General features: G+C 41.9%; 1 long non-coding RNA gene across 1 annotated transcript in view; it reads right to left on the bottom strand.

Annotated features, from left to right (window-relative positions):
• LOC127537530 (uncharacterized) overlaps positions 1–5,446 on the bottom strand; it is a 124,448-nt gene extending 119,002 nt beyond the window's left edge. The window contains exon 1 of the long non-coding RNA XR_007947248.1: positions 5,151–5,446. This is a non-coding gene — a long non-coding RNA (uncharacterized LOC127537530). The remainder of the gene's footprint in view (positions 1–5,150) is intronic.
• Between the last annotated feature and the right edge of the window lie 18,107 nt (positions 5,447–23,553).

The raw sequence follows: 23,553 nt of genomic DNA, 5'->3' as shown, positions 1-23,553 counted from the left end.
AGACATCCATGTTCCCTTATGTCTGGAGAATATGTGCAGCAATGCCACACTTAAAATCATATTTTGTGACATATTTTACCTTGATCAACAACCTGCAGCTCCTACAGTTCAGATATTACACTTGGTTTCTGTAAGATTTCAATAGTAGTTCATGTAGCTGTTCAGCCCTGCTGTTTAGAAACTGTGTGAATGAGTATCTGACTTACATCCTGGTGAATAATGATGCTGCTCTGCATGTGCCCGATTTGTAAATAAGCAACGGTTTGCTGGAAAATGGAGAAATTTCTGCAGCGGAGTGCCTCAAAAACTCTGTTAATGTGGGTTAAAAGCACACATTTCCAAACTAAAATATGCGCAGTAAGGTCTTGAAGCGACATTTTCTCAGACGTCTGATTGGCCGTTAGTCATAATAAGAGAACACTCAGCTCCAGAGGCAGAACATCTGGTTTGTTTCGACTTTCGTTTTCTGCACTTGAGCACTCGAACGCTCTCATTTCCCACTTTTTATATCGTCAGCCTGCTGGATTCCTGAGACCTCCCTGAGTGTGATATTAGCAGAGAGGTGTGTGTGTGTGTGTGTGTGTGTGTGTGTGTGTGTGTGTGTGTGTGTGTGTGTGTGTGTGTGTGTAGCAGGTTAAATCGGGTTGCCGTGCGTTTCACGTGCTTTTCTTTCCACGACAGCTGATCCTTCACGGCCCTTCAGCACGTTAGCCGACGATAAATGAATGTCGCTCCAGGTGTGAACCTCACCTTGCTGACAGGTGAACTTCAAACGACCTTCTTCTCACCTTTCTCTACTTCCGCCTGCGTTTCCATGGCGACCCCGCCGATGTACACTTCCCCTAATTTGTCTATATGGAGGAACAGCACACAGAACAACCTGTAATCTGTTGCTGCTTTGACTTCATTTCCATGCTCACCGGCTCTCAGCACAAAGGCTGAATATCACAGGAGAGGCTTTATTTACCGTCGCCATGGCTACGGCAGCCACAGAAAACTCACTCCTCAAGGGCTCAGGATGCACAAACTGTGACATTTGGCACACTGCCACCATAAAAATATCCACTCCAGCCACTTTAACGTTATCTGTGGTGTAGATTAAGTCCCTCTGTGTCCTACAAAGTCCTGAGAGCAGCTCTAATTAGAGAAAGGAAGAGCAAACACCTGCAGGTTGGATCATGTGCTGTAACGGTTTGATAATTTATGGTTTCACTGGAACACTAATCTCTAATAATTGAGAACAAAAGGCCTTTTCCATGGAAGACAGCTGGACACAGGGACATAACAGCTTTACTTCTGGCTGCACGGTGTTTCCGGTTCAACGTCACGGCTGACAGAGACTCATGAATAGAACAAAATGTAAATAGCAGCAATGCAAAGTAACTACATTTAACCAAATATTGTGCAAAAGTTTAATGTTGAGGCGTTTCATTTTCATGCTACTTCTACTCATCTAACAAGGTGAATGGATAACAGCTTTTAAAACACATTTAATCACACAGTTGATGATTAAATCAACGCTTTCCAACCTTTCTGGCTTCATACAAACAGCAGTGTGCAGTGAGGGCCTCATTTCTGACGTCTTCTAGTTGTTAACAGCTTTATTTCTCCTCTGAACTGCTCACATGGTTTCATAAATGTGAGGTAAATGTTTAAATGAGCCAACATATCACCCTAAATCAAAGATTAGCGTCAAAAACAAGTGAAAACAGACGTGTTTCTGATTCTGTTTGTTGTCTTTAAACCCTCAGATCCATCTGCTGTCCCTGAATATAAAACAAGATAAAATTCAAACTGCAGCAGCTGCAACAGAAACACGCTGCTTGAATTTTAATAATCCAGTCATGTTCCGTATAACACTAAATCAATCTGAGGGATCAAACTCACAGTTTTACTAGAAAACCTTTAATGCATGTGATGTTTTCCATGCAGGGCCTGTAATGAAGCATTTTTACATTGCTGAGCTGCTACTTTTACTGAAATAAAGGATCTGAAAACTTACTTCTGCCTCTGGTTCTTGGTAACATGTTTCCTACTATGACAAGTCAAAACGTCTGCTACACACTCCTACACACACATTCACAAGGTCTAACGAGGTAGAAGAAGAGCAAACACCTGTCCAGGTGCAGCCTCCGTGTGTAAAGGTGATTTTTAAAGGGTTCGCTTTACAATATGAATGCATGAATATGAATGAATGTAAAATACAAGCGATGGGCACTAATTAATGCCTGGATGTGACAGCTGTCTGGATTCTGGGATTTTTAGACCTTATTTTGGGGAATTTGCTGCTTCAGAAGGACACTGCACTCTAGTGGCATTTCAGAAAGAGAAGAATTTCAGCTTTGTCTCGGAGATGCTGCATTAATTTGCGGCTGATATGAGTCACAATTTCAGGGTTTATCAGCATGACCAGAGCACTTCTGTCTAGTTCATCTGCCTTTTACATGAAATCTGTCATGTTCGAGATGAAATCAGCCTCAGACAAAGTGCTCAAGTGTGTGTTTTGGTACTTCCTCCTGCCAAGCGTCCAATTTAGCTGCCGGGGATGCAAAATGGTGCAAAGTGACAGGAGGAAGTTCATGCTTGCAGAGGTCACCCAGCAACACGATGAGGAAATGCACGAGTGTCTGTCTTTATAGCAAATAAACACAGAGTTCAACACAACGCATGACCTGAAGGAACAAGCTTCTACAAGCAAAGGCTGTGTTAATAAAACATGCAAACACACACTCTACTGCTCACACAAGTAGAGTTTCTCTTCCTCTCTTCCCTCCTTCAAACACACTCACTCAATATTCAGCTCATATCCGGGTTGGCAGCTCGATGCTTCTCAGACTCCACATGAATGAAGGAAACAGGGACAGGGAAACCCCACGCCACTCAATATGAAACTCCCACAGTCTTTACAGCACCGGGCAGAGCTAGCTTACGTCTCTTTACTCATAGTGAGTCCAAATAGCAGAGAAGTGATGGAGGACAGCGAGCAAAAAAGCAAAGAAAGAAAAGAAAGCTGCTTCTTTAACTCTTTAAGTTCCGTATGAGAGAAAAGCTAAATGTTTCTTAGAAGGAGAATATAAGAGGAACGTTGTGTCATAAAACACCATAAAATGAGGGACAATGTTTAGTCCAGTGCGGTGATGAATTCAAATACTGTTGGAGGTGTCAGAGCAAAGCAGGACAGAGGAGAAGGTTGGTGAAATTTCAGCCAACAAATGACTTCACAGGAACTTAATTTGGGCCGTAGCTGTGGTGCCCCCTTTAGGGCGGAGGAAATAAATGATCTAAAGCGAAATTAAACGTGCACAATATGCAAAGACGTCAAGAAGAAATGAAGCAGATGGACAAAAACCCAAATGACGAGGCTTTCTCACACTTCAAAGTCCTCATCTGAGAATCTGATTAATAAGCAAACCTGAGCAGGTCTTTTCTGAGCTGCATGAAGAGGTAGCATTAGCTTCATCATCATTATTTGCGAGTGGAGTTCTGAGATGCTCCATGGAAAGTTTCTAAGGCAAACTACTGACATTTACATTTGAACTGGACTTGCTTGTGGAAGCATTCAGATCTAAGACGGCCACAAGGCTCCAACAGTCACACAGTTTACAAGTTGTTTGTTCAAGTATTTACTGAATCTTATTCTACTTATCTATCTTATTCACTTTTATGTTTAATTAGGACAACTGCAGCTTAGTCATGAGGTTTAAGGCCAAGGACAGTTTATCCAAAGTGAGTGAAATGAGTTTCCTGTTGACGCTGAGCCTCACCTAGAGGTCCATTCAGCAGCTAAACTGGGATGTTTGATCACATCACACACAATCACCAAATATAGACTTCAGCTGTAAGAATGCCACTCCTCAATACATTTCAATCCACTTATAGCAGGAAACAACAACAACCTCTGAGTTATCAAGCCAAGGATCTGTACTGTGGAAAAATAAGACCGCCTGCGTGTTTTTTTTCCAGTAAATTGTCTGAGTTAATGACAGTGCAAAACGGTTTCCCCGTCACTATTTTGAAGGGGCACCATCACTACAACCCGGGCTCAGTACCAGCAAGACAAAGAAATACAAAGAATCCAAAGCTTATTATTTACCGCTAAAGCAGAGTCACAATGAGGGGTAGTCAGACCATTCTCCAGTGACAGCAGTGGTCTGGATATAAGTTCCAACACCTCACATTAATGTTGTGCAACTTTAAAATAATGTTTGAATAAAAAGGTCTCAGAGTGCTAAGAAAATGAAAATATCTTGACAAACTCCTGAGAAGGACAACAAAAAGACAGCTACTACACTGACTGAATTAGTGTTTCTCCTCTGACTGGCACAGTGAGATTATTTGCAAATTCTTTTGATTAAACCTTCAGTTATGCATCTAATTTTCTAGTCACTAATATTGAGCATCAACTGAAGCTGCCTTTTATAAGCTGCGTTGTTTATAGTTTACTGTAAATATTTTGTTTTGTCGTAAAAGCACAATTAGCTAGGTGTTTGCAGGTAAAAAAAAAAAAAAAAAACGATTCATGTGCTCGTTAGGGAAGTGTAAATAGTTTCCGACAGCCCTTGAACGCAGCATCCTGCAGTGACTTCCCTGCTTGCAGAAATTTAAATTCACAAACGACTTAAGAGACGCCCACTGCTGTCTGCTGTGGAGGTTTTTTCCAGGAGGTGACGCTCGCCAACCAAACTTCACACACTGATAAGGTGGAGGAGTCACGGGAACGCGTTTCCAGGCTCCTGCTCACAAAGAGCAGAGCGCACACTTTAGTTCAAAGGCTGCAGCCAGAAGACCGTTTTAGGTCAAGTCATTCAATAACTTAAAAAAAACACAAAGGAAGAGGAAGACCGGTTACTATCTGTGTCTGACACCGCACACTTCCTTTTATCTGTGCGCAAACCGCCCATTACGCATGAGAGAGCGCCCCATGGCCTCAGAGCGCTCCGAACCTCTTCAAAAACTCTCTACATCTCTGCTCCGTTTCATTCTGAACAACAAAAGTACTGAAATTCCGCCGTGAAGCAAATTCATCTTCAGTGAACGCAGAGTTTCATCACTGCCACACAAACTGCTTCCTCATTTTTGGGGCTTTGGAGGGAGCACAGCTGCTCTGCAGTTTTACGCGTTTAATTCATGAAATAAAATGACAGACTTACCCCACATCACTGGCGGCCAAACTGTGCGCGTCTTTTCTGTATAAACGCAGCCAACATTTTGCGGGAGGCGCATTGAATTTGCACCAGTGTGACCTGACACACACACACACACACACACACACATTTGTCTTTCACTTTCAAACTTTTTTTTGCAACGCGGAGTAAAAATCATCCAGTAAAGCATGTGCGCGCTTTTCTCTCTCTCCCTCTCTGCCTCTGTCTTCTTTCACAAACTTTCTAAAGTGCACCAGACTCTCTCCCTGCTGCTCCAACCATTCATACTGTCCGAGGCGGCCGCCAGACTTGCAGTGTAATACATTTTCGTATTTTTTTGGTCACACCCACCTGCTGTCAGTCCTCCCCTCTGAGCGGCAGCAGGGAAGCCTCCTCATGAATGGAGCTTCACTGGGCATCAGACACATGGAGACACACTGTCCCTAAACCCATTTAACAATGGTTTGAAGGTACAAACACACCTTTAACTGACCCTTATGAACAATGGCTGCAGGTGAACATGCTGTACTACTGCAGACACACACCTACAACCAGGCTGTAGGAAGTGTGTCAAAATGCATTAAAATAAGCAGAAATAAACAAATTTGAAATGAGAACTTGCCCAGCTTTGTGTTTTTATATGACGGCCCCATTGTTTCCAGGCAGCCTCATAAAGTCCGATGCTCATTTCCATACTGAATTTCCATTGTGATGTGCATTAAAAAAAAGAGGATTATACACAGAAACACATTTTAAACTCATCCTAAGTAATTCAGGTTCAGTATATTCACCCAGCTGAGACTAAATTTCTAACAGAAGGAGTCTACAGGTATGTTTGCAGCTCTGCATGGTTGTATGTTGGAGCAGAGTCCTGCAGAGTTGTCGTGTGGTGACCGGCACCAGGACATTGACCGTGGATACTTTAGGTCTTGCGGTCTGCACGGTGCAGCAGACCATGGGATCACGGTTGGATCATGGTATCATGGTTGTTCTGGCACATCCTGTAGTCGCTCGATTGGATCAGGATCTGGGAAGTTTGGAGGTGGAGTCAACACCTTGGGCTCTTGATCATGTTCCTCAAGCCGTTCCTGAGCAGTTTTGGTGGTGGTGGGATGTGTGGTCCTGTTGGGAGAGATTGCTGTCGGTGTAAGTGGGTGGTACATGACAAAGGAACATTCATACGAGCGCCATGACGTTTGGAAATGTCAGTGAGAGTACTGCAGGCTCCTCCTTGAAAGGAGAAGTTCTTACATTTCATCACGAGACTGAGAAATGTCTGTGTCAAAACTTGCAACAGTTGTCAAGACATTTCACTCAAAACCACAAATGTGACCCTCAGCAGCAGCAACCGCAGCTTGAATCGAAGCCAACGTGGAAGTATCCTAAGATGTAATACCACTGAGCGCCACTAGGTGCTGGATCCATAAAAGCACTCACTCCAATAGACTCCCATTCAAAAAGCATCAACTTCGGTTCAGAAATGCTGAGACGATGCATTTTTGGCTGCATTTATTCCTTCTGATCAGTGTGCCGGTGGTCTCTGTGGAAATAATTACACAATTAAGTAGACATTTGGCATCAAAAAGAGGCACATGAGGGGGTGTGGCCAGCTTAACTGACGTCTGGTTAGGCTTGACAAGATGTTTGGGCGAAGCAGGAGGGTCAGACATGGGAACACCAGTGGCGGTCACTTTATTTTAGATTAATTTGTGATATAGTGACTGTTTTGTTTCTGTAGCTTGTGACAATGCATTTTCCAGAAATAGTTTTGCTGAATTTTTCGATTCACATGTTGTGGGTTGTTCTAAAACAGCCCATCAAGGGATTCCAATATCCACTTTTCTAGGTATATAAAGGTTAATCTTCTTAGTGACTTTCATTTTCAGGCTTTCTATATATAATTTTGATCTTAATCATAATGTGTGCAGTCACGTTACCTTTAAGCTAACATCCTGATAATGCTGTAAGAGCCTCTAAAGAACGGTCACTATAAAGCCCTTCTCTGGGGTTCAGTGTGGCTACAGTGCAAACCAGTGTGAAATATATTCTTACTCTGCATATCTTTATACAGTCAGTGTGTGAACTTCAGGATGACACGAGCAGAAGAGCAGGAAAGTCATTAGGACCAGTCCATCCAGTAGAGATATTCAAATGAGTGAAAGATGAATCTTCCTCTGAGGACCATGAATGTGCAACTCTTAAAAACGTTGGTGAAAGTACTCTACGCCTCCAAAAACCATTCAGAGCCGACTTGGCTTGTATGTTTACTACGACTGCTCTTCTGGTTATAGTTTCCATCCACCTTGAAGCCAAAGCAGTATGAATCCAAACTAAATATGTATAAATATGTTTTTAAAACTTCATTTGAAGTTCAATTTATTCATTCAAAAATCATTGAAATCACAGAACTCTCATTCTAATCAACAAACACTAATTACAGAACATGATATCGTTATCGAAAATGAGAACTTGTTCTCAACTAACTCACCTGGTAAAATAAAGGTTAATTGAATAAATAAATAAAATATAAATACTTTAAATCCTTTAATCAACACAACAAAGCACTTCCTTCTACTGTAAATGAGTACTGACTGTAAAAGACCCATTCAAAGAACACTATAAAACTGGAGTAGGACTAAAATTAAAGCTGCATCCAGTAGGAGAAGCCACATTGCAGGCTTAACTCCCTGCTTCACAGCACAGGACAATATGCAGATATTTTAAAAGCAGCCATGCATGAAAGGAAGGGAGGGAAGTTCAACACATTTTCATGAACACACACTTACAGAGGAAGTAAAAGCAGAAGCTGAGGTAAAAGCTGAGGCGACTTCCCTGCAGCTTGTTTCGTTTAGCTCTTAATGCCTTGCTCAAAAGTAGACATGGGCTATTCACAGCTGGGAACTGCTGTCATTTTCTCTGCTGTGCATGTTTGAAAAAGGACTTCTCTGTCAGGTACCACTCAGGCCTCAGCGGGATGAAGACCACGACTTCCGAACACACTTCTGCTTTTATTGCATCAATGCTGAGTGAGAAATTTCCCGTGAAGCTTTACATAATTTCTCTGCAGGAGCGAAATGCAGAAGCGCTGGACGTTATGTAACTAGCTGCTGCTTGTAGCTTTGACCTGGTGAAGAACAGTGGACGTTAGAGGAGAGGGAAGTAGAGATGTGGTGTCACATCTGGAGCTCCTCCTGTCACAGAGGTGTCATTCAAGGTGAACCAACCAGCTTGTCATCTGCTGAATTTCTACTCTGAGGAGCTCTCTGTGTTTTTAGAGTAGTAATTTAAGTGATTAATGGTTTGATTACTTTAAAACTGCAGTTCTGGATGTCACCTTCTCTGGCAGTTAGTCTTAAATTCATCTGGTAACAGCTGAGGAACACACGTGATCACCGATTAGCCTTGTAGAAATGGCTTTACTTTCAAAGAATAGATTGATATTTGTGGAAAATAGTCTTGTTTTCTAAGAATTAAATAGGGAAATTACTGAAACTCTCATTTCCTTCAAGCTAGCAGTTAGCTTAGCAGAAAGACGGCTAGCCTGACAATCTTTCCACATTTCAGCGAAGAAATTCACTCACTGAGCTCTATATTTTTAACAAAGTACAGACTCTTGGCACTCCTTTTTGCTTAAATGCACTGCAAACAATTAAACAGTTTTCAATGTTAAACAAATTTCTGCTGTTTTACTGCTTTGTTAAATTACAGATATTAACTAGTAAAATCACAGAAATTCTTTTTAAATTTGCCAATAGTAGTTTGTTTTTACAATGTTTCACCATAAAATGACAGTAAGGCTACATTCACATTGCAGGGCTTAATGCTCAATTCCAATTTTTTTTTGCGAGTTCGTTCACATTTCCAATTAAATACGACTTGTATGTGATCAGAAGAGGACACAACAACGACACGCAGAGAGCGTGTTCAGTGTTTACAGAAGTAAACATGGACGCTAACAGTAGAGCATGTCTGGACATTTTAAAGTTGTTGTCCAGCCGGAGCCAGCATATTTATAACTTAATTGTTTTAAGGAGAAGGTCAAGAAGGAAGAGAGCCAGGATTTCGGCCCTGGTGTTTTGTGGGGCAGTGGCAGCAACGTCTGTCCAGAGAACTGTGTGGGTGTGGAGTCACAGCCAGGAGTGGTGGATAGTGATGTGAGAGGCTTCACAGATGCAGACTTCATTCAGAATTTTGGAATGACAAGGGCGACCTTTACCTACATATGTGAGCGCCTCTTTTTAACATTCTAACAGCAGCCTGAAGACGTGTTTTGCTTGAACACAGAATAGTGATGTTTGTCGTGTACCAATGACGTATAGGTCGGATAAATGTGACCTGGCCGTTCAGACTGAAGTCGCATGGCAAAAGATCCGATACGTATCGGAATTAGGACCACATGTCCAAGTGGCCTGGGTCGCATTTGAAAAAATCTGATCTGTGTCGTTCAGACTGTCATGAAAAGATCAGATACAGGTCGCATAGGGGCAAAAAAATCGGATTTGGGTCACTTCAGCCTGCAGTCTGAACGTAGCCTTTGTTACTGCATTTAATTCAGAGAAAAACACATTATTTGACAGGTATTTATATATATACAGGTATTTGCCATTTTTTCACTGCACCTTACAGTGTTTGAACATCATGGTACTGCACTGTGCTTTGACATATTTTTTCTGCAGTCTTGCTGCCAGATTTTGTTTTTTTGTCTGTTTGTTTTTTACTGTGTATCCTCAGCTCTTGGTGACATGGACTCCGTTAGATGTTGTCAGCCACTCTTGGATATTCTTATTCTGATTTCAGCATCAGAATCTCAAACTGTCCTCTGAGATTGTGGTGTTGATGTGAATTAATCTTTTCTGCAGATTTATAAGTTACACATTAAAGCTGCTAACTTCCTGTTGACCGTGGAGGTCACTGAACTTCACATCACTTCTGGAATGAACTATTAGAAGATTGTGACCATAAGTGGACGCACAAGGTCAGCAACAACACTCTGCAGCATTCAAACCTTAACCAACATTCAGTGTCGACCGTCTCCACTCTCAGCAAAACTTCAGCTTCATCAGACCAGGCTACATTTTTCCATTTCCAGTGGTCCAGGTTTGGGGAGTTGTCCTCAGATTTCTGTTCTTGTTTCCTAACAGAAGTGGAACTCATGCTCATCTTCCTGAGCTTTAACGTGTTTTCATCCTGAGTTAGTGCAGCTTTTCTGTCAGCTTCAACCAGCCTGGACTTTCTCCTCCACCACACCAAGGATGCTTTCTGTTATTTCTGGAGACTGTTACATATTAAATTACCATTTTATCCCATTCTCATGTTTGATTTCAACTGAAGCTCCTCTGCTGCCACATGATTGGCTGACTGGATAATTGCATGATTGAGCAGGTGTGCAGGTTTTTCTAACAGGATGTTTGATGAGTGGAGTTACAGCACACAACCACCATATAAAAGCACAAAACATTAACATTCTGCATCATTTTAAATCAAACAAACACAATAGAGGACTTAATAAGATGAGCATCAGTGCTGCTTGTGGGAGGATTCATCAGCTATAACTATTTTCCCTTGATTCCAGCTTGTATGCTGAAGATTTAACATACTACATAAGCAACATATATTTTATTGTCTAAGTTTTGGCAAAAAACCCACAAATAAATGTACCAGAAAGATAACTGTAAGTGTGCTTTCTACTACAAAGTCTTCAGTCCTAAATGTTGTGTGGGTTGGAATTTTTTGGCGTCATAAGATAAAAATCAGTGGAACAAAAGAGAGAGACAAACCAAACCCAGACACTCCTTAGATCATAATGTCTGTATTATCTGGACATGTCCCAGCTGGATTAGTAAAACATGGAAGCCCACGCATAGCAGCTAATGCTTTCTTCTGGACACAAAAAAATGAGTCGAAACTTATTTTACAAAATGGGGAATTATTCCTTGAACAGGCCGAGACTCCTGCTTGAGATGTGAGAACAAAGAAGAACCTCGACTCTTCTTTGTCAAATAGAATCAGTGGACATGCTGCAGATGTTATTGTAGGATCCTGTACCGTCTTATATGTCAATAATATTTGGAAGTGCTTGTGTAGTTTGAGCTGAATGATGTCTTTGACAAATCCACAAAAGACAGTCGATGGTCGGAAAGTCAGGTCAGACGATTCATTTTACTTCTGGTGAACGTGTGTCTCTTCTTAAGTCTGGATCTTCTTTTAAAATTAGTTTTTCCATTTATTGACTAAAGATATCGGACTATACACATCAGCCAACTCTAAAGTAAAACTGGACATATTGGGGCAGGAGTTGTAACTTAGCTCTACGCTACACTCCATATGGAATGCAGCAATTCTAAGTGTCCCGTGACAATCGCATGGTGCCTGATTAAATAAATTCATAAAACAAAGGAATAAATGTTTGTTCCGTGTTGCTCCATTCATGTGCTAGTATTAAACTCTGGGCAACGACAGCAACAGTAACACAAAAGGGCTTTGAGTAAACTATTAAAAACTAACTAAAAACGAAAATCTGTTCACTGAGAGGCACACCAGTCTGATTTCTAGAGAGTTTTATGATCTTGATGTTTAAAATGAAAGGGAGGGATGAATTATGTGAAAAAGAGGATAAAGAAATTGAGAATTTTGATGTATTGATGATGTCTTGATGTCAATAAATCCTGTTTATGGTGATGAAATACAGAAATGCAGCCATGATAAAACGTTTACATACACTTGTTGGTTCTTTGTACAAAAACAGCAGCTGAAGTTTGTTTCTTATTACATGGACAAAGACAAGAGCTTCAGGTGGGAATTTCTGTGGTCAGACGAAATAAAAACTGAGCCATTTGGACACAAAATGTTTGGAGGAGAGAAGGTGAGGCCTTTAACTCCAAGAAAACCAAACCTACCGCCAAGCATGGTGGAGGCAGTATCATGCTCTGGAGCTGTTTTGCTGCTAGTTAAACTTCCGCTTTACACAAATAAAGTAAATGGAATGATGAAGATGAAGGATTACCTCCACATTGTTCAGGAAAACCTTAAATCATCAGTCAGAAGGTTTTTCTTTGGCTACAAGTTGGGTGTTCCAACAAGATAATGACCCCAAACACACATAAAACAAAGAATTAAAGTAGTTTTGGACCCCACCAAGACCCTGCAGACTGATGGAGAGGCAAGTCTGTCAGATAGGCAACAAATTTGACTGAACTGCACCAATTCTGTCAAGAGGACGGTCAAAGATACAACCAGAAGTGTCCAGTTGAGGTGAAAACAGCCAAAGAAAGCTTTACCAAATATTAGAATTGCTGTTTGTATATTTTGACCACACAGATTTAGTCATATTTCCAGAAGACCAAAATATGCATGATTGTTTTTCCAAGATGAATGTGTCTCAGTTTGATCACAGAAGAATAAGAGTCATAGGAGTCATTAGAAACCCAAGACTGCCATGGTATGCATGGTCTTTACAAGTGTATGGCAACTTCTGTTCATGACTCTACATGAGTTCTTGTCCTGTGATCAAAAAGTGACACAAAACATTTCTCTTAGATTTTCTTTGTTGAGTCAACATTGAAATATATCTGTAAATGTAAAAGGAAAGCTTCAGAATTCCCTTTAAGTTGTCTTTCTTCATTCTCTTCTACATTTGACTCTGCTTTGTCTCCCTGGTGGTCCACACTGAGGTGGTGGTTTTATAAAGCAGATCACTGTTTGCATGAGGGTTAAAACAAAATGCACTTCAATCCTCTGTGCTCCCGTATGGAAAGTGAAGACGTGAGAACAGCCAGTGTCGGAGGGCGTGTTCACCGTGACATACTTAGATTGGCCTATTGTGGAAACAAACACAACAGGATTTCTTTTTTTTTTTCCTGGAGGCAGCGCTGCTTTTCCCACAGGCTCAGCAGACAGTCGCTACACACACTGGACTCAGTCAAGGCTGCCTGTTTCCCAACACATACCCTCGTGTAATCTGGAATCCAACACAACTCCCACATTATTACACAATCTCACATTGTGCTACACTTTTAAACCTCATCCAACCACACAAACCTTCAGCTCCTGTCACCATGTTCTCCACTCAGTACTGGATGGAAGCTTCATGTGAGCTGATGAAGGGACAAACTGACAAACCATTCATGTTTGCTGCAAAGTACAGGGTGGGGAAGCAAACATGTCCTATTGACAAATTTGCATGTCCTGCCCAAACGGTGAGGGTAATCAAAACAATAATTAAAATCAACATTCCTTCCCTTTAACCAATCTTTTCAGTATTTGTCAGACCTTGGTGCATTGTGAAGTGAGCAAGCAACAAGCAAAACGCAACAGGGTTTGTGATCTCCTGGATGCCCAAATCCCTCAGAAGGACATTGCCAAGATTGTTGGCATCAGTGAGAGGACCATTCACCGCATCCAGCATGCCAGACAATCCAGTTTGGGCACCAAGAGATCTCCAGATGGTCCTGGGAGTCTTGGGCTCAGATGGCAGTAAGATGCCCCCCTACTTCTTCAAGCCAGATCAGAAAATTGGGGCTGATGTGTACTACAAAGTTCTGAGATACACCGTTTTGCCCTGGCTGAAGGCCACCTACCCTGACAACAACTATGTGTGGCAGCAAGATGGGGCTCCTGCTCACACATCAATCAAGGTCCAAAAGTTCTGTGAGTAGAATATGGAGAACTTCTGACCCAAAGGCATTTGGCCCCCGAGCTCACCTGATCTAAACCCCCTGGATCTTTTCTGATGGGGCGCCATTGAGTTGAGGACTAATGCCACCCCTCATGCCAATATGGATTTACTTAAGGCTGCATTCTCCAGGGAATGGGAGGCCTACCCCAAGGAGGATATCAGGAGGGCCTGTTCCTCTTTCAGAGGCTGTATCGAGGCCTTCATCATGGCTGATGGAGGACAGATTGAATAAACATGTTCTGAAAGCTTTAAATTTGTCTTCTTCAAGAAATCAGTTCAAAATTCCAAAGAATAACAAAGTTATACCCATTTATAGTTGTTTTTACCTGACAGGACATTTTTACTTCCCCACCCTGTAGTTGACATTAAGTGTGAAGGAAAAATGACTCTCTTTCCCCTTATGGAGGTATTTCCTTGCAGCTGTTGGCTGAAGACATCCCAGAATGTCATGCAGGTTGCATTTGTCAGCTACAGTCATCTTAACCCTCGTGTTGTCCTCAGGGTCAAAAATGACCCTAAAATAGAGCAGCTTAGTTGAATTTTCAACCAAAAATCTAATTTTACATGAAGAAACAACCTGTCCTCATCACACACTTCATGAATGTCTGGTTTTCCCTCTTCAGAGGCAGAAAGACTGGATTTAATCAGTGGACACCACTCGTTTTTATTATAACACGTTAGAACTGTTTTCTTTACTAAAGCTGAGGTTTATTATCACTATTGTTGCTGCTAAAGGTGCTGCATATGTGTAAACATTATTTGTTTATCGAGAGATAGTACTTTTGAATCCTAAGAAAGAATCAGGAAGTAGCTTAAATGGATTTTTGAAGGAAAACAAGAGTACTGTAGACTGTAAAATGGAATTGTACAGCATGGAAAAGTCATTGAATTTTAAGTTGAAACAAGGGCATAGTGACTGGGAAGACAACACAAGGGTTACATGACGCTGTAGAACCTCTACATCATCTTAAATTATCCTACAGATTAGGGTTAGCCAAACTGAGGCTGGAGCTCATTCAGGACCTCTGTGCCTGATACGACCCTGAGAAAGACAGATGCTGCAAAGACCAACGCTGGAAGTAAAACATGACTTGACCATGATTAGATAATGTCTAGTTGTCTCTATACTGGGCTGTAATCATTCCTCCCATGTCAGTGCATACCTAAGGTTAAAGGGATTCACTTCTCCTGATATCAGTAAACCTTCTTCTCAACCTGAGTCTCCAGAGTGTCTCTGAATCTGCCTCCTCATTCGTCTCTCGACATCAGAGGATTCCCTAACATTAAGTATAATGTAAGTAGGCTGCTAACCATGCTAGGAGACAGAAGATCTGCTGTGGATCCAGCAAAATATGATCAAACACCTAAAAAAACTGTACATATGAACAAGCTCAGTGCACCGTCCTCCTGAGAAAACGACAGAATGAAACCGGCACAGAAACATCAGTTCAAGTAGGAATGAATGATTACTGAAGATTGTGATTAAAATGTCTGAGCCCAAACCATTACAGGTTCCCCACATCAACAGGACAGCAGACAGATGTAACTGCAGCTATAAATGGGCTGAAGCAGTTGTGTCGCCAAATGAACCCTTTTCCAGAAAGTAAAGAGAATTAAAATATCGAATAGTCTGAATAAATGTGATTTTTGGACAGGGCTAGAGGAAGGAGGACGAGGATACTTACAGGTCAATGTCACAGTAACAGGACGGCCTTCAAATTCAGTCAACGTTGTAAAAAAAACAGCATAAACCAGAAGGCCAATGACCCAGCTATGGCTGGTGGAAGTCCTCACATTCATTTATCATTTAAAAATCATCAATATCACTTTAGTGACAGCATTTCATGGAAATCCAAACAATGGTGTTATAAAAAGTGTGATTGGCACCTTTCAAGCTTCGCTGCTTCGACTGTTTCAGTTTGTGGAACTCCTGCTGATTATAGAGAAGATATTCTGCATTTATGGTGTTTTCTGGACTGGTTGAAGTCAAATCTAAAAGAAGTGATAGATTCAAAAGTTTCCTGTCTTCTTCTCCTTTGTGGGGGATGAATTGTTTCTGAAAGCAGCCGCCGTGTCCTACAGAGTTCACGTTGATACACGCTTTCTATTTGAGTGCTATCTGCTGCTATTTTTAATTTAGAAAGCAACCACAAAGAAATGAAGACCAGATAAAGCAGGCTTCAGCTCAGTTTCACTTTCACGGTGCACTCTGTACCTCGCTGGCTCTTTTATAGCAGATCTCCACACAGGAAAGCGCTACTTAGTGAGGAGAAACAGAGATAAGACCTGAACATATTTTCTTAACAGTCTCCACGTTGTAATGCTTAAACCTCGTCTTTCCTTGGGATCATGAGGCATTACTTAGCTGGAGAATGCGTGGATCTGAGAACACATGCGGCCCTGCGGCATCACAACAACAACATGAACATAAGGAGCTCATACAAGCTGAGGAAAGAGCCGGAGCAGTTCAAACGGCCCAGTGGAGCCTCCAGGACGATAAAAACCACCAGACTTTGATCATCTGAGAGACACCCACGGGCCAACCCAGTTCCTGTTGGCGCTGGACTCTCAGTTTACCCGTTAATGTCATGTGACGTTTGCCTGGAATGTTTGCTGAGACATGTTGACTGAAGCAGCACGTGTCTCCAGGAAACCACATGCTTATTATCAGCCGGCTAAACACACAGAAAGACGCTGGACGGCTGGTTATCTTACAAATTACACCCTGATGCTGGATATCCGGTTAAACTTAACGCTGCATGGGTGGCATGTGAGAACAGAACTAACGCTGAGACTCAGTGGTGATCTGTTTGAATCCACTCTCATGGAAAGGTTGAGCAGGTGGATCATTGATTTAAGTTTGGAGATGGATGATTATGTTTATGACTGTTTACCAACTCCACATTTTGATCGTTAAAGCTGCAGTTAGTCATTTTTGTCCCTTCAGGGCAGTGCAACAAGCCAACACAGACTATCATCAGCACAAAAAAATCATTACTGCAAACATCCATCCATCATCTATACACTGCTTTATCCTCATCAGGATCATGGGGGGTGGAGTCTATCCCAGCTGACTGAGGATGAAGGCAGGGGACACCTGGACAGGTAACAGTCTGTCACAGGACTACACACAAATACAATCACACTCACATTCACACCTACAGACAGTTTAGAATCACCAGTTAACTTCAGCATGTTTGTGGACTGTGGGAGGAAGCTGGAGAACCTGGAGAAAAGCCACACATGTACAGGAGAACATGGAGACTCCATGCAGGAAGATCCCAAACAAGGACATGAACCGGGGATCTTCTAGCTGTGAGGTGACAGCGCTAACCACTGATCCACTGTGCAGCCTATTACTGCCATCACCCTAACCCTTCAGCAGACATGGAGGAACTTTTTTGAAGGAAATGTCTGGTCGTTTAGCTGCTAAATCCTGCACAACTTAAAAACAAAAAAACAATGATCTAACAGATGCTAAAGCTCAGGTGATAAATCCCCATGGGGTTAGCATTGGTGACCTTTATTACATTATATGTTTGATGGATTGTTAAACCTTCTAAACAGAGTTTTATCTGCACAAACGCTGTTGATGAATGCTGATGACAATCTGCCTCACTTTCAACTGCTTTCTCTTTCAGACTGTACCATCGCTTTCACCAGAAACTTGTCTTGGATGCTTCCACTTCTTTTCTGCCATACGTCTAGTTACTGTAGCTCACTCTGTCACGGCGGTCGCTCCCCTTTTCTTGGCAAACGAGCCATCGCTGGCTGATGGAAAATACATCCCTACCAGTGTGAGACAGCAGGAACGTCACCACAGACTAGTCTCCCTTTTCCAGTCCATTCTGTAGAACATAAAGTTGTGGCTGCACAGCTCTACCTCTGCTACTAGGTAGAGAAGTGGCTTGTTGGGATTACTCTGAGCCTGCTGTTATGAGCAGAGCTAAGTGAACGCTGTGCCTCTCATGTTCCCTCAAAATTGGCTGGTGGAACTGCTTTGGTGGAACGTTGGATTAAAAAAATTAGCACCATCCGAATCGTTGGAAAAGCTTGAGCTTTCAGTGTGGTAGGTTAGTCTAAAGGTTGTTTCCTGTAGCAAAGTGGATTTTTGAAAACCACTGAAAGAAAAGACAAAGCTGCCTGAAACAAGCGGCCGATGGGAGGATTGTCTCTGCATCCTAAATCCAGTGAGTCAGAATATCACAGATACCTGATTTAAAACTGTGGTTTGCTCCAAAATACGGTGAGATTCATCTCATGTTGATAGTTAAATCAATCAATATTATGTGAACTGGTTCAGTAAAGTCTTCGATTTAATGGACGATCAAGTCCTGCACTCAAACTTTAATATAAAGACATCAATAAGAGCAGATGCAGATGTAAAAAAACCAAACAAACTGTAGTACTTTGGTGTGATTACTTTGAGCAGAACAGATTCTGATGAAGTTTTCTGGGTTTTGCAGCAACAGCAGAACTGTCACTGAGATTTGAAAACTCTCACCTTTTCCAACTCAGAGACTGAAAACAATGAAGGACTTCGTCACAGGAGTTCAAACAGCACTGATTAAACCTGTCAGCACCACTTAAATCTCTTCAATTTGCAGTTTGGACCACCAGCAACGGTTGGTTTACCAGAACTAAAGATCGGAAAAACGGTGTAGCACGGAAGGCTACAGCAGACAGGAGGATGGCATGAAAACCAAGGAAATATCATGTGCCAGACAAAAAAGAAACTCTGTGTTCAGATAAAGACAACATCAAGACGTATGGCATGTCACGCCATCAGCAGTGTTTGTGTAATTACTTCCACTGCCAGAAGGGGGAGACAAAAGTTCCTCCCTGGTGATTTAATGCAGTTTTCTTGGAATGAAAACTCTTCAAGAAGAAAGTATTTCTCCGAAGGTAGTTGCTAGAGGTACGGACCTGTACTTTCCATTTGCCAATCAGATACGCGAGATCTGGTCACGTGACTCCCAGTAGACGCTGGAGGTACGGACCCGTAGCATCGGTACTACAGGTATGGACCCTAAACCTGACCCTAACACTAACCCTAACCCTAACCTTTGCTTACCTTTCAACAGTTTGCAGTGGTTAGCAGCTTCTTGACTCGCGAGACTCGCATACGGGTCTGTATCTGTAGACACTACCTTCTCGGAATGTACTACACAGTGATTCCAATGCTGGAATCAAAAGGTTGATTGAAAGCAAGTTAATAAACGCACCATGTACGATCCAGATACGCCGCTAGCTTCCTCTGCTGTAGGTGGTGAAACATTTTGACTTCAGGCTGTTGGAAAGACTTAGTTTTGGTAATTTTGGTATATTTTTTTTAAAAGGACCTTCTCCCCCTCAGTCCTCATTACAAACCCGCAAAGTTAAGGACTGGAACAAAAGCACACTGTTGGGTGTTATTTATTAAGAGTTTAAAATGAAAATGAACAAAAAAACACTTCAACTGTCAACAGCAGCAGCATTCTGATTGGAGTGCTGCCGTTCCTGATTAGTGCGCAGTAATACGTGACAAGTGCAGAAATGTGTCCTCATGTATGATCTCATTATTCACAAGAGGACGCCGACTGGAAAAGTCCATTTTTATTTTCATGTGAGCAATATTCCTGCAGACAGTCAGCCTTTCAGTGATGAGAAAATGAAGCATTGGTGCTTAGGTGGCCTCACAAACTGTCGAGTATCCGCCCAAGCAACTCTGAGTGACGATAAAAGCCAGGAAACACGTTAGAAAGACATAACAGAAATGACCGCAAATGTCTTCTTGTGGCAAAATAAAACTCTTGGTCCACACTGTTGTGGGCCTCAATGTTTCCTTTTATCTGTAAAAAGCATGTGAGTCATGTCTGGTTGCTATTTTCGGGCCTTTTCAAGGTTAAAATAGAGAAAACCCTTCAGAAAAAGGCCTGTTTAGTACTTAGTGCAGCAGAAAGCCCAATGATGCTTCAGCGTGGGCGGAACAGCTTAACAGATGCTTCAGTTCCTGCGTTTTATCCGCCCAAACCAGTGGAATTATCCCTGGTATGGGGAAGAGCAGACTCCCAGCAGATAGAAAGGACTCTGGTTAGCTCCCATCATCAGAATCTGGCTTTCATGGAGCTAATGACTGGCTACACTTACAAAGGGTTAAAAGGAAAGTTTATCACCATTTGTTGGCGTGTTTAATCCATCTCTGAGTTACATGAATGAGTCCTTTGATCTGTTTGCACACAAAAAAACCCGAAGATATACAAACATGTGTTACCATCTGAGTGAGGAGCGGCTGTTTGCTGCAGCTCTGCGACGAGGGTGTGGACCGCCTGTTTGTTCGGATGTTTTCCATTTGCTCAGGAATGTTCTCAGTGCTGTTGGTTGGGAATGATCTGAGCCTCGGAGCTGAACACACACCGAGCGTCCAACCACACACCAACTGCATGACATTTAGGTTTCTGTATTCAGTTTGGCATCAAAAGTGGAGACCTTTCAGTGACTTTAAAGGCAGTGGGACAAACTCAAGGGACCATTCTGGGCTGCAGTAATGTCAAAAGTTTGACAGAACATTAAACTTCTGCTGCTTTTGATAGACTTAAATCAATCTGTACGTAAATTATTATATCCAAAGTTGTGGAACTACGTTACCCACAATTCTTTGAGGTTTGTGAACAAATACAGTGTTTCTAACATACTGTGAGGGTGCAATTCCTGCTCCATCTTTTCACGCATTTTGGAAAATTTGAACCATTAAACAAATGAAGAATTAGCTGTAACTTTCTGCAATGTGTCCAAGGATGTAAAGAAAGCAAAATAAATCATGATCTCTTAGGTTATCATTTATTATCTGATTATTCATTTAATGTAAATTTATCCTCGTACGTTAGTGGAGTAACTTCATTGTAGCTTAATTATGGAAGAGTTAAGGTTTGAGGGCAACCAGAGAAGAGGTTTTTGTGTTTGGAAAGAAGGATTTAGCATTTTTAACATGGTATCAAACACAGAACCATACGGTTTAAACTTACAACCTTACAAAGAGCCAATGGGAACGCTGCTACGTTTGTGCTTCTTCCTGGGGGAGACATTAGTGGTCTCTCCCTCCATGTTGAACAAGGTCTTTCTCCTTACAATGATGTAATTTCATTCTCCATATTGTTGACAAGAATACATTTATGAACAACAGCGTGTTTGTTATCCCATTCAAGGGTAGAATCCAAGTGTGTAAAATATCCTGGACACTCACACTTTGAAAGTGAAGAAAACTTAAAATCCAATCATCTTCAGGCAAGTTCTGTCAGATGAAGAGAGAACATCTAGGAACTGGAGGACAAGATCGAAGGCAAGCTTGATTTGTAACACCAAAGGCCGATTAGTAGAGCTGACACCAAGACAAGAAGGCCGGGGGACGGAAATATGACGCAGACACAGAGTTGTAGGTCGTAGGATGGAGTCTCTGTGGACTGAGGTTGCAGATACTTAATCAGATTGGGATCTTTGGGAATTTGGAGGCCGAGCCAATGGTTTGAGGTCTTGGTCATGCTCCTCGAGTCACTACTGAGCAGTTTTTGTGGTTTGGCGGGGCACATCATGGTCGTCATGGCGGAGTTCTTGGTTTGCAGCAATGTTTAAGTGGGTTGGTAGGTGTAAAAATAACTTCCATGAGTGGCAGGAGAAGGAGATGAAGTATCTCGGGATCTTGTTCATGAAAGATGGGAAAATGGAGCTAGAGATGGACAGATGGATTGGTGATGTGGGTGTAGTACCGAGCCGTCGTGGTGAAGAGGAAGCTGAGCCACAAGGAGAAGCTCTCAGTTTACCATCCATCTACGTTCCAACCCTCACCTATGGTCATGAGCTCTGAGTAGTGACCCAAAGAATGAGATCGTGGATTCAAGAGTCTGAAATGAGCTTCCTCTGTAGGGTGTCTGGGCTCAGCCTTAGAGATAGGAGGAGTAGATCAGACATCTGGAGGGAGCTCAGAGTAGAGCTGCTGATCCTTCACCTCTGAAGGAACCAGTGGAGGTGGTTTGGACATCTGATTCAGATCCTCCAGGGAGACTTCCTTTGGAGGTTTTCTGAACACGTCCTCCTGGGAGAAGACCCCAGGGTAGAACCAGAACCCACTGGAGGGATTATACATCTCATCTGGCCTGGGAACATCTCAGGATCCCCCAGGAAGAGCTGGAAAGTGTTGGTGGGAGGAGGAACGTCTGGAATGACCTGCTTCATCTGCTGCCTCCACGACCGGACCCTGGATAAGAAGATGGATGGATGGATGGTCTCCCAGCAGAACATTGTATCATGATGATCAACGCTACGCACTTCGCCTGTCAGTGGTTTCAATGTTGTGGCTGGTGGAGCTAAATGAATACAGATGTATTGATAGAGATCAAAAAGGCATCCAAACAGACCATCAGTCTTCACGATTACAATGTGGCACATCAGAGAGGTCATGAGGTTCCAAAAAAACTGCACACGGTCAAACTGAGAATGAAAATTTGGCATAAATGAAGGCAGTTGGACGCTTTAATGTGGCGGCAGCATTAACTCACCACCTTAAGTATGAAAATGAAAATATTATTTTTTATTAACTCACATCAAACTGTGGTCGAAATAAATAATGTCTAAGGAAATATTCAACATGATTAATATCATCATTATAGGATAAATATTGATTGGGTTTATTTCCATTTTGTTCTCTCAGTTTACCAGTTTTTTGACAGACAGACAAATAGTAGGTTAGATTTCAGTAAGCGGGACTTCCACCATCACAGTTTTAGGCTGTGACACTTCATTAATGCACTGACAGGAAAGTCCCACGATCCTGAGTGTCGAAGCCGCTGACTAAACAACATTTACATGCAGCTGTGAGGAAATCTAACTGTAGAAATGTGAGGATCTGATCCCCACTGTGCACTATTGAATCTATAAAATGTAAATGTTTGGCGTGTTTAGCGACTGACTGCTTTTCTGAGACTTCTGACATTTTTATGTAACAACTTTTTGACTTTTAAGATACGTGGTCACAATGATTTTATGCACGCTGGTCTGAAATTAATGCTCTTTGCTACAACATCTGCTTTTATATCAGTAAAAATCATCACCATGGAGCATCCAACTATCCAACCAGGGTGTTTTCTGCTTCAAAAAAATTAAAATAAACGAGCTAATGGAACTATACGTCAAACGTTTTGTTGATATTTCCTCTTTTAATCACTAATCTGAGGAAAAAGAAACCCAAACTAAAACTGATAATAACCGGCCGGCAGCTTGTTCAAAGGATACATCAGTTTCAGAGATTCACAAAGCTATTTAAAGGCCTAATTTGGTTCACTGACTAAAAGACAAAAACACGTAGGCGAAGTCAACATACTGAGTAAATTCACACCAATCTGTAGTTTCATTCGATGCTACCACTGGAAGATTAGGGGACTTCTTTCATGTGGGAAACCACCCAAACAACACTCTGATCCTCGGCTCACTTCAAAGGACCTTTATCTTGACCACAGGGATGTAGAGCTGGCATCACAACAACGAAACCTGAGCTAATTTAATGTGACGCAGCGCAGCTAAAACGGATCTCTTTTAGGCTGGAAAAACAGCAAGATTTCAACTTATCTTCACATAAAATAACATTCATTTCAATGCAGGAGCACTTTCTGAAATGAATGTAACTGGAGCAAAAAAAAGAAATGAAACAAAGCAGTTGAAGTCTTAAATAAAATGAGAAGTGGACAGAATAAAGGACAGCCTTCA

This window comes from Acanthochromis polyacanthus, chromosome 15 (genome assembly GCF_021347895.1).
Source record: "Acanthochromis polyacanthus isolate Apoly-LR-REF ecotype Palm Island chromosome 15, KAUST_Apoly_ChrSc, whole genome shotgun sequence".
NCBI lineage: Eukaryota > Metazoa > Chordata > Actinopteri > Pomacentridae > Acanthochromis > Acanthochromis polyacanthus.
Note: the sequence above shows the minus strand (reverse complement) of the source record. Positions and strands in the feature narration are given on the sequence as shown.